Below are 24,695 nucleotides of genomic sequence, written 5' to 3' on the forward strand. Positions count from 1 at the left end.
CATTTGGAGCAATGTTAGTTAATATTATTTTGTATGACAGTGAAGATCAGATATCAATAAAATGTCTGGCATCCTCTAACTGCATATGGTTCATATCCCAATTAAAGGTAATTTCTTTAACATCATTCTGTTTTTATGGTCTCAAGCCTTCTGCAAAGGAAGCTAGAGCTTTTTGAAGATAATAATTATCTGTGGAAATGGAAATAATCTGAGTGGGCTTTAATTGTCATGCTATTAAATAATACTCATTTTGCTAAATGATTTGCATTCTGATGAGGCTGGAAGACTCCAGAACTAGATCCCTGGCTTCTCCTCATTTCAATCCTTTCCAGTGACTTACTTAATTAAATCACTTGAAATAACACCTCTAGATTAATGAAAACTATTCATAGTTGCAGCTGTGTTCGGTTCTTCCTTTCCTTTCCAACCATTAGCTCTGACCGGTATTCACTGCCAGCTCATGAGAATAGTAATGTCCAGAGGGTCAGCACTCTGGAAGAACTGGGATAGACAGCCAGAGGAAAGGGGCTGGTAATCGGTGGTGATCAGAGGGAGGAGATAGGGAAAGAAAGGAAGCCACACAGAAAGAATGTTGACCAGAAAAAACCAAGAAGGGGTTGTAAGGTTTGGGCCATTTTCTTGGCAAATACTGTCTAAAGTTCCGTTATCCATGTTGATGCCTTTGTGGCCTTTGGGCAGAAAGTAGGAGAGTAAGACAAAGACTGATTCTGCCCATCTAAAAGCCTTTGTTGTTATTTAGTCATTTTCTGTCAAGTCAGGTTCTTGGTGATGCCTTTTGTGGTTTTCTTGGCAAAGATACTGGAATGGTTGGCCATTTCCTTCTCCAGTTCATTTTACAGGAGAGGAAAAGAGGAAACGGAGTCAGAGAGTTAAGTGACTTGCCCACAGTCACACACCTAGTATCTGAAGCTGAATTTGAACTCAGAAAGAGGAGTATTCCAGACTCTAGACCTGGTGCTGTATTCACTGTGCCACCTGGCTGCCCTTAAGGTTACTTATGGCTACAATGAAATATACCTGTCACAGTCAGCTTTACAGCATCAAAATGTAAGCGAGCAGGTTAGTAAATGCACCAAAGTAACAAAGAATAGATTTGGCTTTGAGGGAGAGGATTTATTGACCATTATCCTGGTAAACTGACATCTCACTGATAGTAGCAAGGTGGTACATTGTGGAAAATAGTGCCACGCACTAGACTTTTGAAAAAGAGGTCAGCAGTGGGTTTGTGAAACATTTTGCTTTTTTTTAAATGCAAATTTCTGTTAAAAATTCACTTTGGGGAGAAATGTTCCCCAAAGTGAGCTGAAACTCATTTCCTCATTCTAATAAATCATTTTATGCCCTTAATATAGCCTCATACTTCATGAATTCAAAACCTCTGGATCATGCAAGATAAATCAATGTTGACTTATAGATGTAAGACCTTCTCTGAGTTTTATTACTAACTTTAGGGTAATGCTGGAGAAGCATTTTACTACACCTTAGTTTCCTCCCTGGGAAAATCCAAGTTTTGTATTCCCGATAATACTCTAGGAAGATAAACTGATAGAGGTTGCAAAGTCCTTTTCCTGCATAAAATGCATGGTAAATCAAAGTGACTTTGGTCATTTTGTTTTAGTTTCTTTGGGTCACACCACTGGTATTCCTTCACTTTTGGGACCCACTGAGTTAAAGGTTTGATTCTGATTTGAATTCTAAGAAACCAAACTGAAAAGTCCAGTGACTCTATAAGTAGAGCGGTGAAGCCCAGCTAAATCATTGCAATTTGCATTTCAGCTTTGCCACATAAGATTGAACTGGAATGAATTCACTTGGCATGAATCGAGTTGGGTTAGTGGAGACCCAGGCAACTTTAAAGTTCCCAAACAGATGATAATAATAAAATGAGCTGAAATTAGAAAATTTGCATATCTCTGCATATATTGTGGGGGATAGGAATATAGATCTGCATATATTAAGAGGGAACTATTTGCTCCACTGTTCCCTGCATATCTTGTTGCAAAATTATAATCAATACCCCATATGGAAATGAATGCAAGTATGATACTGTGGAAGGATTTAGAGGTTGTTGTTGTCAGGTGTTTTTCAGTCACCCCATTTGGGGTTTTCTTGGCAAAGATATTGGAGTGGTTTTCCATTTCCTTCTCCAGGACATTGTACAGATGAGGAAACTGAGGCAGGAAGGATTGACTTGCCCAGGGTCACACAGCTAGTATCTGAGGTCAGATTTGAACGCAAGAAAATCAATCTTTCTGTTACTTTACCATCTAGCTTCCCTTAGGGAGTTAGAGGACCTGAGTTCAAATCCCAGCTCTTCTACTAAAGTTACCATCACCTTGAATGAATTGTTTAAATCTCTGGGCCTTAGTTCCTTCTCAGTTTCTGGAGAGAAAGGGAGAGGAAAGGAACATTTATTAAGCAGCTACTGTTTGCCAGGTACTTAGGAATATTATCACATTTGATTGAGTTGAAGTAGGAGATTTCTGTAGTATCTTTAAATTCTAAACGTTATCATTTTGAGTCATTTGTTCTAATAAACATGAGGAAACTGAGGCCCAGGGAATTTACATGATTTGTTCTGATATTCTGTGAAACATTATCCAGGAAGTTGGATTAATGATTGTTTGCCTTCTCCTATTAGACAAAAGATCACCTTCTCCCATTTTCTACCAGCTCCCTTAAAATCTTTGCACAAAGCTCAAGGCAACGGGGAGCTGTCCTGGTAACAAATTAACAGGAGTGATGTATTTCAGGCAGGTTGGTATTACAACTGCTTTTAGATATGATCACCAGCATTCAGCTATGAATAAGGACTTTGTAAAGAGGGATTCCAGAGAGAACATGAGATTTTCCTTCTAATCTGATGGACCAATACAAGAGCACAGTTTATGGCTGCATATTTCAAACCTTGATCAGCAGGAAAGCCTGAGTCTCGGCACAAACATAAACACAGGTCATAAATTAGCCACAAACAGGGCGCTACACCATTCAGAACTGTGGGCCCCCGCCAAAATTTACAAGCTGTTTGCGGAGACTCTGCAACTAATGGTTGTATAAAATATTCCAGCCAACTAGTAAAGTAAGTATTCTGAATGATTGAAAAGTACTGTAGCTGACTGCTCTGATTAATGATGGATAAATTACTGTTAATGCTCGTAATAAATGTCGCAGACTGTATTTCATTGAACAGAGGCATTGTATGGGCTCCATTCATTTAGAAGTTGAGAAAGAAACAATGCCTAATTAATCACTGAGAATTTTAAGATGCTGCCTCAAATTTGTAATGAAAACAAGGAGCAGCCCTGGAGATGCTATAAAGAGAAGCCAATCATGCCCTCTTCCCTGCTCGGCACTAGTCCTGAGTGGCATTTCCATTAACTCTTTGGGGATGCCTGTCTTAGCACAAAATATGTACTATCTTTCAGCACTAGTCTTCTCTCACTGTCACTCTTCTTCTGGGGTCACCTTGACCACTGATGGTCTTTTTAAATCCTCTTCAGGATTCTGAGCCTCAGATGGTATCACATGTGTGTTCATATGGTGAGCTTCAGGAGGATGCCAATATTTAGAGTACTAACCTTAAGCATTATCTAATTTAATAAGAGAGGTTGTGTAGTGTCATAGAAATATTCAAGCTAGAAACAGAGAACCTGGTTTGAATCCACACTTTATCACAGTGATCCTGACCACAATGGTCTTTGTTGTTTGTTTGTTATAATCAAAAAGTAAAATGTTTTGCAAACTCACTGCTAACCTCATTGGAATTAGTTAGAGTGATGGGTCTAGAGTCTGAATGACGAGTTCAAATCTACCTTCAGACACTTGGCTAGTTGTATGACCAGTGTTTGTGACCAAGTCAGTTTCCTTATCTAGAAGCAAGAATAATAATAGCACCTACCTCCTCATACTGTTGTAAGACTAAAATGATATACTATTTGTAAAACACTTTGTAAGCCTTTCAAAGAGGCAGTTAGGTGACTTAGTAGACAGAGCACTGTGCCTAGAGTCAGGAAGACCTGAGTTCAAATCCAGCTTCAAATGCTTACTACTTTGTGACCCTGGGCAAATCACTTGACTGCTGTTTGCCTTAATGCACTGGAGAAAGAAATGGCAAGCTGCTTTAGTATCTTTGCCAAGAAAATTCCATGAACAATCGGGTGTCCACAGGGTCACGAAGAGTCAGACACAACTGAGTGACTGAACAAAAACAAACCTGAAAATATAAATGCTGGTAATTATGATTACCTTGAAGGAGCCATATAATGTCTCTACCTCAGTTTCCTCAATGCGTAATAATATTTGCACTACCTACTCCAGAAGGTTCATTGATAGTGTGCACAAGTACTGTATAATTGCCTTATAAATTCCGTGTTTAAGTAATATAAACATTTCTGCCTCGGGATTTTTTTTAGTCTGCACCTGTGATTTTATTAGCATAGGAAGTCCTACAATGAGAAAATTTCTGCATCCAATACAAATCAGCTATGCTTAGAGCAGTTAGCTTCCACACTCAAACCATTGTAAACCGTGAGGATATCAAAGGCGACATATAAACTACAAATAATGAAGGTAAATAAGCAACCACAACCACAACCACAACAAAAGCAAAGGGAGACACAAAGAAGACAGTTTGGTTATGCAGTGCTAACTTGAACACACAAATATATCTTAAAAACAAAGCATACCTGAATTCCATAGTTTTTTTATACAACCTTCTTTCCTGTTTTGGGTTGGGTTTTTTTGGTGGGTTTTTTTTGGTATCTTGAAATGTGTTTTTTTGATGTGTAGTGAATGTTAAGTTCACAATATTATTTTTGTAATTAAGAGGAATAATGACCACAAAAGGCAGTTTTTTGGACTTTCTGTACTTCATAATAAATTATTTTTAATTAAAATTTGCCTTTCTAAACGAAAGAGATCTATAATTTTTCACTCATGATAAAGCAGCATGTTTTACTTGCTTCACATTTCCTCATAAGACTTAGGCCTGGTTTAATGGTGACATTTCAGACTGCCCCAAAAGGATCTGACAGCCACAAGTCTGACAGTTGATCCATTAGCTCAGCATTAAGTCTGGGTGTGAGTATATGTCGTTCCACGATGTATGAAAGAAGGGATTTTTTTTTTTATGGTGTTTCGGTCGTTCGTTTGTTTTATTCATTATCTTTATTCCTGCTGGGAAGAAGTGGGGATTTTTGGGGGGAATAGCATAAGTGTCTCGATTGATAATAAAGAATTGCGTCTCCAAACCATGGAATAATCCAACCTGTTTTACTGTACTGGAATTTTGTGATATGTAGTTCTCTCTCACCAAAGAACCAGAAATGTGGCTATACAGATTTTTGATTTTAATACAAAAATATTTCTTGACATTGGCATAACCATTTCTATAGCAGAAGAGAGATGAAATACCTTGAAGTGTATTGGAAGAAAAGGGTAAAACAAGGAAAATACCCACACAAATTAACTTGTCAAATAATTGACAGCCTCCCATCCTGAAAATGCTCTTACCAAGGGTCCCTAACTTGGGGATCTATTATCTTGTAGAGAGTAGAGAGACAGGTGTGTGTGTGTGTGTGTGTGTGTGTGTGTGTGTGTGTGTTCATCCTTCATTGCCGAAGAAGGCCATGCCATCAGAGAAATGATGACATGATTTGCACTTGACTTTGTTTTGAGTGAGGGAGGGCTGTGCAGGTCACCAGCTTCCACCAGAGCCATCTGAATCCAGTGATCTGGATGACTAGAGATCCAGTGACCAGTCATCAGGATGACTAGAGATGATCCAGGATGACGCAATTAGGGTTAAGTGACTTGCCCAAGGTCACACAACTAGTGAGTGTCAAATGTCTGAGGTGAGATTTGAACTCAGGTCCTCCTGACTCCTGCACTGGTACTCTATCCACTGTACCACCTAGCTGCCCAGAGAGATAGGTAGGCAGGGAAGGAGGAAGAAAGTAGACAGGTTTTTCTTATTGTTCAGTTGTTTTTCAGTAATGTTTGACTCTCTATAACCCCATTGGGGGTTTTCTTGGCAAATATACTGGAATGATTTGCCATTTTCTTCTCCAGCCTATTTTATATATGAAGAAACTGAAGCAAACAGAGTTAAGTGACTTGCTCAGAGTCACACAGCTAGTAAATGCCTGAGGCCAGATTTGAACTTGGAAAGACAGGCCCAGAATTCTACCGAAAAACATCTATCCCCTCATCTCCCCTCTTTTCCCCTCCATCGCCTGCACATACTCATTATAATTAGTAATAATAGTGAGAAAGGTACACAGTTCGCGTTTTCTATGGAGAGGTCAGGTGAAATCATTAGTGCCTAGCACAGTGCCTGGCACAGGATCTTAAATGTCTGTGGATTGATTGAGTCCTCCCCTGTGTGGAAGCCTTAGCTCTGTCAGAACATTTAAAAGTGATAACTTGCATAGCCAGGCAGCTTTCTGTTCCAGGCACTGTTTAGTAAATTGTATTCATGGATGAGCACTTGACTTCTAGAGTGTATTCTATCCACCCTGACTCAGTCAACGGAACAAGCTCATTACCTGACAATTTACCTTTTATAGAGAAATCCATAAATCACACAATTCACCAGCCAGGATTTCACCTTTTACGAGTTGAATTTCTCAGAACTATGTGGGGGAAGAACAACAAAGCACAACTGAGGGAGTTTTACCTCTATTTCATTCACTCTTTCTGTCAATCAAGAAGGACTGTGAGCTTTCTGCTAAGAGAATGTATGAGGAGGGCGTCCCTTTTAGAGGAACAGCTACTGGAAAGAATTGTCAGAGACACAGAAATCAGATCTGCTTTCATCTGCTGAACCATCTGGAAGGAAGGTGTTATCGGATACCTCCAGTAAGTTGGAGTAAATGAACCCCAAGAACCACCAAGCACACTGAGAACCAACTGGCCACAAGCTTCTGAAATCACATTAGGCAAAAGATACACATTCCAGCATTGCTATTATCAGTGTTTCCAGATGGTGCAAAACAGTAGTTCCATGAGGATTTGTTGATGCTGGTGATATCTGCCCTCTAAACTATTAAACATGAAATTATTAGGTATCAAAAATACAACCTGCAGCAACTTTTTGGCTTGGGAAAGAGATTGAATTTTCTGTTTCAATATGAAACTAGGTTTAAGTTCTATCTTGCTTCAAAATTCTTCTTGACCATTTCCTTTTATTCTTGGGGGATTCCATAACTGGGTCTCCCAGACAAGCATTTATAGCAGCTACGAATATATTTTAAGGTCCAAAATAATGGTGGCTAAATTGTTTGGGAAATTCTATCATTATTATTTTTCCTCAGGGTCACATGATTATGGTGGGAAAGAATCTGTTCACAGTTGCAGTAATGAGCAAATACAGGCACCTAACCAGGCACATGAGTATCAGCTTAGTCTAAAAGCTAAGTGTGCAGTAGAAGCACGTGACCTCAAATTCATTCACACATTATTCTCAGTTCTCTTTAAAGAGTCACTTGTTTTGACTTTGATGGGGCAATTTATTTGAGGTAGAATTCTTATAAAAATATTAAAAAGAGAGCAAATACCTTATAAAATGATAGACCCTGAAAATGTATTAGTTCCTTCCAGATCCTCTATTTGAAGGAAGGAGCCCAGGACAGATATCTCATTTCATTTCATCATTTCCCACCTGACTGCCCTTCTAGATTTCATCATGGTCTCTAGGAACTCATGATCCTGCAAGAGCACATCAGCTTTGAAGCTCATACCTCCTTAGTACTCCTCTCTTGCCCTTCCCCCCTTTCAGATTGGAGAGGGTGGGGAATAGGCATAGAAAGCTCCTTCCATCTCTTCCATTTAAGGAGGATGTCAAAGGCTGCTGTGTATGACCATCTCATAATTTCTCACCTGACTGCATTCCTCTTGACTTCTCATTTCCCCTCCCCAGGGACTTCCCATCTATATGCATTCTCAGCTTCTTTGTATGTATTGTTCTCCCTGTGCATTCTTTCAGTGTGGGGACTGTGTTTGCCTTTTTTAGTATCCCTAACTCAGTCCCTAACACATAGAAGATGACTGATAAATTCTTATTGACTAATTCTGTATTGACTATTAATTAATTTTGTCCAAATCTGTTATTTCATTGGTACATAAAACTTATGCTTAGGTAACTCCCTCAACCAATATAGATCAGCAACTCATATAATGCTAGAAAAGATTAATCAGTGGAAAGTAAGTCATTAGACAAAAGGTGGCACTGTCATATAATACTGAGTTGTTAAAAGTTTTGTAAGATAACAGCAAAGCAACACTACAAGATAATTTGACTTGAAAAAAAACATTGACCTATCATGGCTCCCACTTATGAAATAAATATCTCCGACAAACTTATGGTGATAAATTTATAGCTCAGATAATTACTGTAGAATATTTTCCCTCTCCAGTAATGGCCACTTACAGCTAATTCAGCAACTATTTGTTAAATATCTATTTTGAGAGAGGTAATAGGTAATCACATAGGACTGGGGGTACAAAGGTGAATCAAGATACAATCCCTGCCTTCAAGGAATTTATATTATAGTGTGAAAAATAATATGTTCCATGAATTATAAGACCAAGTATACTATGAGAAGTGCATGGGAAAGGCACAAATGGAATGGCAAGGACCATCAAGCAATTGGTAGGTTATTTATGTCTGACATCATTCTAGAAGACATTTCTGAAGGCAGTGAGCCTTGAAGGTGAGAAGTGAGAGAAGCTTTGAAGGAAGGAGAGTAAAGGGGAATAAAGGGAGAGGATAATATTTTGAAGAGACAACAGGATCAAGGTAAGGTCTTTTAAAGACAGGAAATGTGTGAGTATGATCATAATAACCATTATTGTCGTAGTTTGTGTGTGAGATTGACGTTTTACAAAGTGCTTTACATGCTTTATCTCATAGGCAGAAGAGAAGGAGCCAGCGCAGGAGGAGAGATGAAGATGCACTTCTACTGGTAAAAAAAGTGGAATACTAGACAACACAGGCAATGAAGACATATGGTAGAAGGGGCAGTGTCACTGCAGTGTGAGGGCAGACTGAAGAGGAGGCCCGGATGAGACGTTCCTGGGCATTTGGATACTGTGACCCCTGGGGTTAACTAGCCCCTCTAGTCTTTAAGCCTTTATTGTAACTTGACTTATCATAAAATACTTATGTGTTGTGGGTATCAGAATTGGAGAGTAGAGGTTTCTGATATTAAATACATTTAAATGTATAAAATATAATATTAAAGAGTTCCTTTTGTATTCTTTGCATCTTTTTAAAAATTTACAAATGAATTTTATTACTCTTTTATTTTTTTACATTACCAAAATCTCTCCTATTGCCCCACTCCTTTCCCTTTCCCAGCTAATTACATAATGAACAGAAAACACCTGATTTTCATGCTGTACTCTCTCTACAAAGTCAAGTGCAAGTCATGTCATCATTTCCATGATGTCATGGTCCTGTTTGAAAAAGGATAAACACAAGAAGACTATGCCAAATAATGTTTTCCATCATCATCACCACCATCTCCACCATCACCACCACCATCATCATCATCATCATCATCATCATCATCATCATCACCATCATCATCATTGCTGTTTTGTTAATAATGATGTAAAGTATAATTAAGTTAAACCTACATGCATCTAAGCACCTACTGTGTGCCTGCCACTCTGCTAAGTGATAAGGCTGCAAAGAAAGGCAAAAACCAAGTAGCTCATAATCTGATGGAGGAGACAACATGCAAACACCTGCATACAACCAAGACACTGATAAAATAAATTGAAAATAGTCTCAGAGAAGAATCATGAACATTAAAAGGTACCTGGAAAGGGTTCTTGCAGAAGGTGGTATTTTGGCTGAGAATTAAAGAAAGCAAGGGAAGCCAAGGGGTGGAGACAAAGAAAGAGAATATTTCAAGGAGGACAGCCAACGAAAAGACAGGAGATGAAAGGTCATCTGGGAGGAAAAGCGAGGAGGCCACGATCAGTAGCTTCATACTTCAGGAGGAGATTAAACCAACAAATGACCTTTGGGACTCTTCCAACTCTGAGATTCTGTGATTCTAGGACTATCTGGTTTGCTTTTGAGGTCTGAATTTCAATTCAGTGTGATTTTTAGTTGCATTCTCAACTCTGAAGTAGTTTGTTGAGTGTTTTTCAAAATATAAATGTATGTTAATCATGTAAGCATTCCTATTTCCTCTTCCTAAAATTGAACAACCTTATTAATAATTCTATTTAGAAAATTTTCATGAGAGGACTACAAATTATAAGATGAGGAAGTTCCTGCATTCAAAAGTAAATCACAAACACCATGCTAAGTGCAATTTAAGATTCTCAATAGAAAAATCCAAAAATGGAGGAATCTGACGACGATGATGATGGAGGTAGGCATTCAGTAAGAATTACAAGCAGGTTGTTTATTTTTATAAATTTCTATGAAATCTGAGATTCAAGGAATGAAGGGCATGCCTTTGCTTCCTCCCACAACTTGAAACACAACACTGAGTTTTGAGGGGTCTCTATTATCTTATATTTCAATATTTCACTGGATCTCATATCTCACCAATGTAAATAGTTTCTCCAGTGCTGCAGGTGTAATCCTATATATATATATATATGAATATCTCAGCATCTATAAGGAATAAGTTAATAAAAATAATAATAACGAATCCCTCTTCCATTTGGACACTGTGCATTGTATTGTTTGAAAGTGGCAGGGATATTTGTCAGACATACGGCTCTCTGTTCAGAACCTTGCTTAACACCAATAGTCAGAGAAACACTGAACACAGCATTGCTGTAGTTATAGTTATCAAGGAACCTTTCATAGTTTTAATGTGCATAGGAGACCCCTCATTGGAGGAGAGTGCTTAAAGCTCAATTTGGTGAAACCAAACAAAATTCTTGCTCAAAAAAAAAAAAGAGTTCAATGAACATAAATGTATCAAGAATCTTGTGTCTTCTTTGCCTTCCAATAAACTGTGTAATTATGAAGACAAGATGTGTAGAATTTCTGTATACCATAGAATATCATTTACAATTTGATTAAAAGTATGGAGATTTGAAAGTTTTTTAGAGATAAGAAAGTAAGCATAAAATTAATGTTATTGATGGATTCTTGATGACCTCACAATTTCTCTATTTTTTGAGTACTGTATTTCACTGAATAATCAGCACCACTGCATAATTGTCACACTCTTTTTTTTTTCTGTCCAAAAATTGCTTTATAACCTTACATGACATAATCATTGCATGGTATAATTCTGTTTGTCACACTACTTAAAAGGTAAAAAATGTAGTATTGTCATATGGATACACATCTAGCCATGAGCCTAGAATTCTCAGCACACGCACATTATCAGTATTCAGTTTTAATGTATAGACATGAGTACTCCATGGATCCTCATTCTTCATGAAAGACAGATTAATAATAAATGATTTTTAGTTAATACTGACACAATTTTTTAAGCTTCTAATAATAACCGCACCCCACTTTTTTGCAAAAAAGTTACTGTGTATGCTCAGTACCCAACATAATGTACTACACAGAGTAAGCACTTAGCATCTTGAACTGAAAAACAGAAAAAAGATAGGGTATGCAGCTCTTCAATATCTATGATTTTAATTTGATGCCTCAACAGCCTTGAAATGAGGAGGGCTAGCCTTATTTTCTGGATTTTATTGGTGAGGAAACTTAAGCTCACAAAAGCTAACATTGATGAAGACCATATAGCTAATGGTGGCAGAACCAGGGCTTGAACTCCTGCCTGGAAGACATAATCACAGAATCTCAAATTTGTCTTTTAACTTGGTCTGTAAATTCTAGAAACACTAAGACATATCTCTGTTGCATGTTTTTGACTAGTGTATGGATGTGAATTCTAAACCTGGAATGAGAGAGCTATCATAGAAGGAAGTTTAGTATATTCTGAGTGTCATCTTTGTAATTATGCCATTTGCTACTCATTCAAATAGATTTCATATATAGGCAGACTCATCAAAGTTCTTTAAAATATCATTCTTTATATCACCCCCTATTCATTTGCCATTCATTATTGCTTCAAAGGAATTGACATTGAGGAAAGGAAAGATAGGAATATTGGGAGTATGGAAAATAACATCATTACTGGCAGCATATATTTAGAGCTGAAGGGTGATGTCATTTATGATGCATACTTTTTGCAGCTAGATTCTTCATACTGTTCAGATCAGAAATGTAAAACCCTCTTTTTACGTCACAGATTATTTATTCCACATAGCCAGTGCCTCCTGCCACATTTTTTTTGTATGAAATAGCAGACTCTACTAATTGCTACTTAATGCTGACATCTCTGGGTACAAACTCTATTATCTCACATGCAGGAAACTTCTCAAAGGAAATGAGCAAGGAAAAAATGGTTGTATTTTGATTAATTTCCAAAGAAATTTGTTCTTTTTACCACAGATTCAGGAAAACCACATTCTCAGAATTAAATATGAGAGGGTATTCAGTTTCCCAAAGTATTTATTCCATGACAAGAGGGAAGTAATTTCCACAATTTTCAAAGATTTTATATGTTATTGTTTTTGCATATTTGACCATTTGTGTTCTCACAGCTCCTTCCTCCATCCTAATCCACAAGTGCTAAGGATTAAGAGAGAGAAAAGAAGCAAAGATGTTTCTGAGGTATCAAGCCTGAGTAACCAAAAAAATGATGGTCAGAGAAACAGGGAATTCATGAGGTGGGAATCAGCTTTGGAGAAAAGGTAATAGAGTTTACTCTTAGGCAAATTTGATCTGAATTGTTGTTGAAAAAAATCTGAGTGGAAATATCCAGCAGACAATTGTAGGTATCTACTTCTCTAAGTAGATAGTAAACTTCAGGAAGACATGACTATTTTTTTCTTTATATTCCCCAATGCCTAGCAGTATTTCATTCATAGTAAATATTTAATAAATGTTTGTAGAATTGAATGGAATGTAGAACTAGCATCCTAAAGATAGGTCAGAACTGGAACTATACCTCTGACAGTCATAAATAAAGTCATGAAGATGTGTATAAATTCTCAGAAAAGTGTTATATCAAGAGAGGCAAATAAAGCCCCTTTGACTAAACCCATAATTAGAGGGTGGGAGAAGGAATATGACCCAGAAAAGAAGAAATAGGAGAGGTTCATTGGAAAGAATCATTGGAGAAGGTATGGAGTATAGTATCATGGGGATACAGAAGATAAAAATTCAAGAGTAGGATATAGTCATCGTTGTCAAATGCAACAGAGCAGTCAAAGACAGTGACTGAGAGAAAGCCAATGGATTGCTGAAATAGTTCATATTCATTCTGGATAGCCAGTGTGCTACAGTGGATTAGCCCTGGCTCAAGAGGCAGAGGACCTTGGTTCACATCCCACCTCTTATTCTTTATAATGAATGACCTTGGATAAGTTATCTAACTTGCCTGTATTTTAATATCACTTTGTTCTCTCAACTATAAAATGAAAGTTTGTACTGGATGGCCCCCGAGGACTTTTCCACTTCTTGATCTATGTTCTTATGATTGAGTACCACCACCTAAATGGTCCATCTTATATTTCTACCTTATCTCAGGCTATTTGCTCATGCTGACTTCCTGCAAGTGTCCATTTCTCTACACTGTCTATTGTAGTTTAAAATAATTATTATAATTAGTTTAAGTATAAATCTAAAGTTTACTATTGTGACCTATGTCACACACACAGTCTCTGTGATGTAACTCAAGGCTCACATAGTTTGGGTGCAATCTTGGTGGCTGACACAAAAAAAAATCATTTCCCCACTTTGGCTTCATATTCCCACATCTTGAAAATTTTCTGAATGTACCTTAACTGGCATCCAGGTTTCCTCAAATGTAGATATAAATTTCTCGAGTTTATTATCTCAACAGATGCAGAAAAAGCTATTGACAAAATACAACACCCATTCCTATTAAAAATATTAGAGAGTTTATGACTATATGGAGTCTTCCTTGAAATAATAAGTAGCATCTACCTAAAACTATCAGCAAGCATTATATGTAATGGGGATAAGCTAGAAGCATTTCCATTAAAATCAGGTGTGAAAAAAGGATGCCCATTTTCATCACTGTTATTCAAAATGGTACTAGAAACATTAGCTTTAGCAATAAGAGAAGAAAAAGAAATGGAAGGAATTAGAATAGGCAAAGAAGAAACTAGGTTATCACTTTTTACAGATGATATGATGATACACTTAGAGAATCCTAGAGAATCAAGTAAAAAAACTACTTTAGCAAAGTGGTAGGATGTAAAATAAACTCACATAAATCATCAGTATTTTTATATATTACTAACAAATCCCAACAGTAAGAGAAAGAAAGAGAAATTCTATTTCAAGTTACTGTAGACATTATAAAATATTTAGGAGTCTACCTGCCAAAATAAACCCAGAAACTATCTGAACACAATTACAAAACACTTTTCACAGGAATAAAGTCAGATCTAAATAATTGGAAAAACATAATGAAAATGACAGTTCTGCCTAAATTAATTTATTCAGTGCCATACCAGTCAAACTACCAGAAACTTATTTTGTAGAGCTAGGAAAAAAATAACAGAGTTCATCTAGAAGGATAAAAGGTCCAGAATATCAAAGGAATCAATGAAAAGAAATGCTAGTGAAGGTGGCCTAGCCATACCAGATCTTAAATTGTATTATGAAGGAGCAATCATCAGAACTACTTGGCACTGGCTAAGAAATAGAGCGGTGGATCAATGGAATAGGTTAGGTACACAAGACATAGTAGTCAATGACTACAGTAATCTACTGTTTGATAAATCCAAAGACCTCAACATCTGGGATAAGAACTCTCCATTTGACAAAAACTGCTGGGAAGACTGGAAAATAGTATGGCAGCAACTGGGCATACATTGTCTTACGCAGCATACCAAAATAAAGTCCAAATTGGTATATAATTTAGATATAAAGACTAATGCTATAAGCAAATTAGGAGAACAAGGAATAGTTTATTTGTCAGATTTATGAAGAATGGAGGAATTTATTACCTAACAAGAGATAGAGAATGTGATGAAATGGATACAAAATGGATAATTTTGATTAGATGAAATTGAAAAGTTTTTGCACAAACAAAACCAATGCAATCAAGATTAGGAGGGAAGTAGAAAACTGGGAAAGAATTTTTACAACCAGTATCTGTGATAAAGGCCTCATTTCTAAAATATATAGAGAACTGAGTCAAATTTATAAGAATACAAGTCATTCCCCAATTAATAAATCAAAGGATATGAACAGACAGTTTTCAGAGGAAGAAATTAAAGCTGTCTATAGTCATATGGAAAATGCTTTAAATCACTATTGATTAGAGAAATGAAAATCAAAATAACTCTGAGGTACCACATCACACCTATCAGGTTAGCTAACATGATATAACAGGAAAATGATAAATGTTGGAGAAGTTGTGAGAAAATTGGAACACTAATTCATTGTTAGTGGAGTTGTGAACTGATTCTACCATTCTAGAGAGCAATTTGGAACTGTGCTGAAAGGGCTATAAAAATGTGCATGCCTTTTGACCCAGCAATACCACTTCTAGGGCTAAACCGCAAAGTAATCACAAAAATGGAAAAAGGATCCACATGTGCAAAAATATTTATAGCAGCTCTTTTTGTGGTGGCCAAGAACTGGAAATTAAGGGGATGCCCATCATTTGAGGAATGACTAAATAAGTTGTGGTATATGAATATAATGGGTTACTATTTTGCTGTAAGAAATGTTTGAAAAGGAGGACTTCTGAAAAACCTGGAAAGATTTATACAAACTGATGCTGAGTGGAGTGAGCAGAACCAGTAGAATGTTGTACAAAGTAATAACCAGATTGTTTGGTGACTGACTTTGATAGACTTAGCTCTTCTCAGCGGTGCAAAGACTTAAAACAACTCTAAAAGACTCACAATGGAAGATGTCATCCACATCCAGAAAAACACTACAGAGTCTGAATGCTGATCGAAGCATACTAGTTAGTCTCTTTTTTGTTTTCTTTTTCTTTTTTTTTTCTTTTACATGGTTTCTCCCTTTAGTTCTAATTCTTCTATACAACATGACTAATGTGAAAATATATTTAAGAAGAATGTACATGTAGAGCCTATATCAGATGGCATCCCATCTTGAGGAGGGGGGAGAGGAAGGAGGTGGAGAAAATTTTAAAAAATTATGGAAGTAAATGTTGAAAACTAAAAATAAAGTTATAAAAATTAAGAATAAATAAATTTCTTTAGTTCTAAACAATCACTCAAGTTATTCAAGGCATATAGGCAAATGCATATTAGATGGGGCACCCCTTATTTCTCCCTGAGAAAAAGAAGATAAAAAAGATTCATAAGAATCAATAAAATTATAGAAAATATATAGAGAATTCAAAGGACTTGAAAGAGTAGAGACTTGAAATAAGTAGAGCCTGAAAACACTACAAAACATTCAAAATATTCTTCTTAGAAAGAAACTAGCTTGGATTTGCTTCTGGGGCTCTTTAATATTCTGGTAGCTACCCAACTCTATGAAAGTTCTACGAAGTCTTTCCAAGGCTCATAGTATTACTGTGTGGTTTAGACTTCCTCTGAGGATAAATATACTTTGGGACTACTGATTAGGCAATCCCTTTCCAATTGGATCTTCACTGTTCAGACAACTTCCTGCAATAAGCAGATGGCAAAAGGTCCAGATCATTTGATTCCTCAAATCAAAAGTCCCCTTCAACTTCACCGCTGACCCAGTTGCAGGATCTTCTTTCATTTGGGCAGTCCTCTTCTTTCTCCAAAGGAATTCCCCTTCCCTCTCTAGATGCCCAGTCCCCTAACACTCAAACTTAGTATTTGTCCCAATACAATCCTCAAAGCTAGTGTGACCCAAGAAATTCTCTTTCTATAGCTATATAGCTATACGGCTATATTCTGAGATCATTCTGACTAAGAAAACATCCCCTTTTACATGAAAAGTAGGGAAATCAAGAACACTGTCTATGAACTCCCCTATTGGGTTATGTAGTAAAGTGTATGTCTACTTGTACCATAAGCTTCTGTGGGAACTGTAATTTTCCTGACCATGACTACTTCTTTGACTGGGAAAGTCCACTGGCAAGAGTTGTACTGTCAAGTTATATAAACGAATATGTGTATCTCTGCCAAAAGTGTCTTTTGTCAGAATTACAATTGTTTCAGGTAGAGAAAGGAGAAATATCTTTCCAACTAAATCAGTCTGGACAAAAGAGAAAAGTTGACTAAAATGGTTGGAGAGTAGTGTGGTGCTCATGCTTACATGTCAGCGGAGAAGATATACTTAATCCAACAAAATTATGACCTTCTCACATGCCAGTCTTCCAATCATCTTCCTCTGATTCCTGGAAACCAATCTGTAATTGTCTGTGCTATTTTAACATAGCATCAATGGGTGTAGCTATATTCTCCATGGTAAGGTGTTTTCCTGTCCCACCACAAAGATTCATGCTCTGTAAATTCATCATATTGATCGGAGGATTTTTCTGCTCATTCTCACCTAAACTACAGTGAGGAGGAACTCCAGAAGTGCAAAATATTCCATATAATAATATGATAGAACTCAATTTGCTTGTTCCCAGGTTTAAAATATTAGGTGACATTCCAGGTGTTTCCTGTTGTCATCCCTACCACCACCATTTTAGTCCATGAGCCTTTATTGTAATCTAGTCTATGAAGCTTTGGGGTGAACAGGTCTTTGGTCAAGCTCATCCTATTCTACTCACTGTTCTTTTTGTCAATGTTTAGCCTCTCACTTCATCATTGAGTCATGATTCAATAATTATTAAACTCCTCCTTTTTGCAAAGAGCTCTGCACTAGGCATTGTTAATGAGAGACAGAATACAATACAATATACACACCAACACATGCACACACACATATACACATATACATACATGTACATACACATACATACATATACATGTGTGTACGTGTGTGTATATGTCATTTCCCTGAACTCATGAAGCTTATAAACTAATAGGTTCATCTCTCTTTTTCTTGTTAAAACTTTTAGTTCTATAGCTACTTATCCATGAATTTAGCAATGATTTTCCTTCCACAAACAGCAGAGTCCCGTTTTCTGACTATTATATTTCTGCACTTCATGTTTTGACATGTACTATCATGGACTGTCCATCCCCTACGCTCTGAATCTTTCATAACCTTCCCTATATAATTTTGGCTTTGTTTGTTTTCCCTTAGCTATCCTTTTTCTTTCTTTCTCCACCACTGCAGGTATTGAGGGGAGTAGTATAATGGAAGGGAATGCAAGAAATGCTTCTTAATTGAAAAAAAGTAAGTAAAAAATTAATAAGCCCAATAGTTCTTTGCAAACTCCCTCTTCCCTAGCACCTCAGATCCTATGTATAATTTACCTAGACTGTTTACAAGTGTGCTAAAAAAAAAAATAGCAAAGAAGGAGAAAGAAGAGGAAGAAAAGGAAAAATAATCAAAAATGGGTAACAATTGACCTTTGTACGTTAACACTAATAGCCATGGGTTTCTCTGTTTGAAGGTCACTCAACAATTCTTTGGGGAAAGGACACTTTGCCATACTTTGTAAAATTTTCTGTTTCTCTCTCTGTATGTCTGTATGTATCTCCATACCTCAGGGCAGGCTTGTGTCAATCTCCCCTTCTCTTCTGTGTTTTCCTCATTTGAATTTTAATCTCTTCTCACTCCCTTCTTTCTTTTCATTCCTTTCACCTCTCTCTTTTAACTAAAGTATATTATTTATTACATGGTATATTTACTGAATAGTTTTAGGTTGCCTGTTTTTAATTTAAAAAGCAAATAGCAAAGCATATTATATTTATATTTGCAGTTACATACATGTCTAAATTAAATTGCTTTCTAATTATGTCCCTTTCAAATAGCTTTTCTGGAGATTAAAAAAAAATGTAGCTGAGATTCTTTTTAACCTTCAATAGCTGTGATTCAGCTATTTATATTGTATTAACTCATGACTAGGAAGGATCTCTGTAGCATTGTCTTCATCAGGGTCATTCTTATGCAAAATTCTAAAGTATTTTAAGTTAACTTATTAGTATCCTTTTTTCTCCTCAATTTAGTTCAGTAATTTTTCAGTTACATCTGGCTATTCATGATCCCATTTGTCCTTTCTTGGTAAAATTTGTTTGCCATTTCCTTCTCCAGCTCATTTTACAGGTAAGGAAACCGAGGCATACAAGATTAAGTGATTTGCCCAGGGTCACACAGCCAATAAGTGTTTGAGGCCAGATTTGAACTCAGAAAGATGAGTCTTCCTGGCTCCCAGGCCAGCTCACAATCCACTGCATAGCATAGTAGCCTTTTTTTTCTCAATAGTATACACTTAAGGATAGCTCTCTTAGGTTTTCTCTCCATTCCTACCTATCAACATCTGTTTTAAGTTAACTAATTTCTATCACCCATTTACCCTTTAGGATGATTTAAATCAATATTGCCTTTCCTAGACAATTTGAATTTTAAACATTGTCTCTCATTGTGCAAAACTAGGCTTTGCCATTAAAAAGATTCTAAGCATCACTGAGCCCCTTTTGCAGAGAAGTCTTCTCAGCATTCTTGAAGTCACATTGTTTGGCATCCACCTACTCAAGCTCCCCTGTTAATCACCGAAATAAAGCTCCAAAAAGCAGGATCCTTATGTGGCCATGCTACAAGCCAAATAAAAGTGTTTGGTGTCCTGAGGTAGCCTTAAGACTGTAAATGTTGAGCCATAATGATTATGACACTGAGGATGAGGACTTAGTGACACTCCCCATAACGAACAGTAGCCAAAAACAAAAATAGTAATTCCTACGTCAATCTTGCAGCCCTGGTTTATTTTTACTTAATTCCTTACAAGAAGAGTAACACATCAAGAAGGGACAAATGCTTAGACTATAAAGGTGGTTCATGATGTGAGAAATATAAAGAAAGCAAGTTTTAGCTCTGCAGTGTCATTTTAAGTAGCCAAAAAGAAATGCTTTGAGATTTTTGTTATTGTTGTTTTCCCAGAGAATTTGTTACTTATTCTGTGGAGAACTATTTTTTTTTCCAATTTTGTGATCACAGACCAGGCCATTCCAAATTCAGAGGGAATAGTTCTAAAGGTTTACACACAAGGGAGGGAATACACTTACCTATGGGTCATATGAGGGCATTTCTCAGGGACTGAGTGACATTTTTACTGAAGTGTTCCATGCTTATCAGCATCTTTAAGACATATGGAAAGCAGTGCTGGGGACATACGTACTAGTTATAGGGCAGTTACAAGGCAGGATATGGAAAGGCCTGTCTTCTCTCTACCTTTCAAGGAATCTCACTCAACTTATTCTAGTCTCTGGACTGAAATACCTTGCTAGTGCTTTATTATAATTTAGTGCAAAATATTTGTATACCATTTTAGAATTTCCTAACCAACTTTCAACAACTCTATGAGACAGACAGGACCAACATTATTATACCCGTTTTACACATGAGGAAACTGATATTCCCAGTAACCAAGTTATTTGTCCATGGTGATGTTAGAGATAAAAATTTTAACTTTTCTATGATTTCTACTGTATTGACTTTAAAATATAACTAATTTTATGTTGTATTAATTTTTAGAATTGTCAGTATAATTACCCCTTTCACATCATGATTTTCCCCATCATGGTTTCAATATGTAATGGGTTAGCAAAAGAAATTAAATGGGAATTTTGGAGGAGTTTTATAGAAGCTTTAGATGACATGTGAAGGCCAGCAGACAATAGTAGAAAAATTTAGAAACTCAGAAATGCACAAAATATATGTATGATATTGCATAATACCAATATTTTATCTTTTAATATCATAAATATAGGCAATTTCTTTTCTCTGGTATGAAGAGGTCAAAAAAATTCTGCACTAATTTTCAAGATTTGGAGGGTCTGATCATAAAGGCAGGAAGACAAATGAAGACAGTGGGATAATCGTTTTGGATTCCAAAAGACTAAGAGAGCGACATAGATATAAACAGGAAGCACAAGGGACAGGTGCTAGGGAAGGGAAGAGAAAAACAGGTAAATCCTTATGAGGAGATCTCTTTGGTCTGAGACAGAAGCATTTCTGTAATCACCCAAAGAAACACTTAACAGACAATGGGGTTGAGAGATCTCTGTAGAAAGAGTTTAAATAGAGTTGAGGTAGGAGAGAGCTGAGGCTTCACTATAATCCTTCCATGGTCCAGCTCTTTGACATCAGACACCATGTGTTAGAGAAAAGGTTAAAAGAACACTGACTTTGTAATCAAGTGACTGTGATTCAATCTTGGCTCTGCCTGTCACCTAAGCAACCTTGGGTTAGTCACTTTGGGTTTCTTAACCTCTATTTCCTCATTTATGAAATGAGAAGGTTAATCAAAATGACCTCTCAAGTTCCCTCCAGCTCCTATGATCCCTTAATAGAAGAAAAACCATGGAGCAATTCATTAAATGTTTATTAAGGGCCTGCTGTGTGCTGGACACTGTGATAAGCAAAAGGTATACAAAAAGAGGCAAAAGATAGTCCCTGCCCACAAAGAGCTTACAATCTAATGGGGGAGAGATTATTATTGTGTTTATCCTTTGTTTTCAAAGAGAACCATGACATGACTTGCAGTTGACCTTGATTTAAGTGAGATAGAGCTGTGCAAAGTCACCAGCCTCACTTTTTCTTCCTGAGCCATCGGCATCCAGTGACCAGATATTCATCAGGATGGCTGGAGATGGCCCAAGAAACAGTGGGAAACCATTGCCCTTTTAGGCTAAGACCTTTTTAGGTACCCACCTAAAGTGAGGTAATGCCCATTCAGGGAATGGACCTTGCCTCTTTAAGAAGTGAGGTAAGGGTTGTTCCCTTTAATTAAAGACAAAACCAAACAAAATAATGAAAGTTGGAAGGGAAGACCCTCAGGTTGCTGTTCTGAAGAGACAGTTATGATCTGACATTCACTCAAAGCCAGGAGGGCCCAAACTACAGTCATTAAGTGGAGCTTGGCTAGAGACCCACTGTGGTCGAATATGTGTGGGCTTCAGAGTGAACTGGGGAGAAGGAAGGAAAGCAGGGAAAGAAGGAAGGAAGGAAGGAAGGAAGAAGCAAAGAAAGGGAGAAACAAAGAGAGAGAAAGAAACCTTAAAGTAGTGTCTGTGCCAAATTAAATTAAAAGAAGGAAAGCAGTGGAATTAAGAGGAATTTGGGAAGGAGCAAAGCTGAGGACAGTGGCAATAAAGGATAATGGGGAGAATCAAAAGCCAATAACAATAATAATAGTAATAGCCAGTCCTAGAGCACTTATATGGATGATGAACTCTGCTCTTCTAGATAGAGGGTGAGTTTCTTCATTCTCTACTTGCTTGGTATCTGATCCTTTTTACATTCTGTAGCATGTAGCTAGCATCTTTCCAGTTTTTGAAGTTTCATGAATCTGTATTCTCATATTATTCTCAGGGGAATATCATGTATCATTATACATGCTGAATATTCCAGGTTTCAGCTGTATGAAGGCAATGATCCAGATCAGATAAATCTCCAGACTGTACCCAGGTCCTCCTTGTAGGAGGGAGCCTCTGACAAAAGGGTTACATATTCCTCCACAAGAATTTGAATTCCAAATTTTCTCTCTCCACCCCCCCATCCCAGGACAATGTGCACCCCATCTGCCCCTTCCTCCAGCCTGATCTGCCTTCTATTACTCACCCTTGTTTCATCCACCTTCCCTCTTCTTCCATCCCAATACGCTCTGTTTTCCTGTAGGGCAAAATAGATTAATATGCCCCATTGCCTGTACATCTTATTTCCCAGTTGCATGCAAAAACAATTTTTAACATTCATTTTTAAAGCTTTGAGTTACACAGTCTCTTCTTCCCTCCCTCCCCATCCACCCTCATTGAGAAAACAAGCGATTCACTACAGGTCATACATGTATATCCATGAAAAACATATCCATAACAGTTGCATTGCAAAAGAATAACTACATTTCCCTCTGTCCCATCCTGTCCTCCATTTATTCCATCCTCTTGCTTGATGTCTCCCCACAATAGTGTGTGCTTCTGATTCTCCCTTTTCCCAATTTTCTGTCCCTTCTATTATCTTCCTTCTCTTATCCCCTTGCCCCCTACATTCCTGCAGGATAAAATAGATTTCCATATGCAATTGAGTGTGTGTTATTCCTTCCTTAAGCCAAATCTCATGAGAGTAGGGCTCACTTATTCCCTTTCATCTCCCCTCTCTTCCTTGCCATTGTAAAAGTTCTTTCTTACCTCTTTTATATGAGATGATTTGCTATATTCTACCTCTCCCTATCTCTTAACTCCTAGTACATTCCACTCAACAATAAATTTTATTTTTGAGGCATTCTCCCTTCATATTCAACTCAACCTGTGCCCTCTGTCTATGTATGTATGTATGTATGTATGTATGTATATATATAGATGTATATGTACATGTACACATATATAAACATATACCTGTACATAACTACACATATGCATATGTAATATACAAATGCATATATATACCCATAAACACACATATATGTATATATGTGTATACACACATGCATACACACACAAATATATATGTGTTTATGTATAAATATATTATATATTCCCTCCAAGTACCTTAATACTGAAAAATATCTCATGAGTTGCAAATAACATTTTTCCATGTAGGAAACAGTTAAACTTTAATGAGTTCATTAAGGCTTCTTTTTCCTGTTCACCTTTTTGTATTTCTCTTGATTCTTGTATTTTTCTATTCAGCTCTGGTATTTTCAACAAAAATGCTTGGAAGTCCTCCATTTCATTGAAATTCCATTTTTCCCCCTGAAGAATTATACGCAGTTTTGCTGGGTAGGTGATTCCAGGTTTTAATCCTACCTCCTTTGACCTCTGGGCTATTATATTGTAAGCCCTTAGATCCCTTAACATAAAAGCTGCCAAATCCATTGCTATGCTGATTGTATTTCCACAATAATTGAATTGCTTCTTTCTGGTTACTTGATTCCCTCACCTTCTATAGGCCTAGAGCTCCAGAAGCCGCCACTGCTAAGCAGTGGTTTCAACCACCCTAGGGCTGAGGCCTAACTACACTCCCCTCTCACCCAGGTGAAAGAGCTTTCTCACTGACCTTTGAAGCTATCTTTGGCATTTTGGGGTTGAGAAATTTGGAAACTGCTTCAGCTGCCTGTGATTCAGCACCCTGAAGCCTGCTTCAGTTCTGTCTGTGCCCCTGTGGCCCACACTGAGCTGAGCTCTGCTTCAAGCTCGGTGCAATAGACGCTTCCTGTGGACCTTCCAGGTTGTCTTGGGCTGAAAATCTGTTTCACTCTGTCATTTTGTGGCTTCTGCTGCTCTAGAATTTGTTTAGAGTCATTTTTTACAAGTATTTTAAATGTTTAAGTAGGAGACTCAAGCAGGTCCATACTTCTGCTCTGCCATCTTGACTCTGCCTTCAAGTGTTACATATACCCAATGATTTTTTTGTTCTCTGTTCTGTTTGCCTATTTTTACTTCATAATTCCTCAGAAGCACAATTGCTTACTTCATTTCTGAACTGTCTTATGACAGAGTGGAAAGAGTTTTGGATTAGAAATCTGGAGACCTGAGTTCAGATTCTGACTCTGCCACTGAACCATTTGCAACAT

This window comes from Notamacropus eugenii, chromosome 6 (assembly GCF_028372415.1).
Source record: "Notamacropus eugenii isolate mMacEug1 chromosome 6, mMacEug1.pri_v2, whole genome shotgun sequence".
Classification (NCBI taxonomy): Eukaryota; Metazoa; Chordata; class Mammalia; order Diprotodontia; family Macropodidae; genus Notamacropus; species Notamacropus eugenii.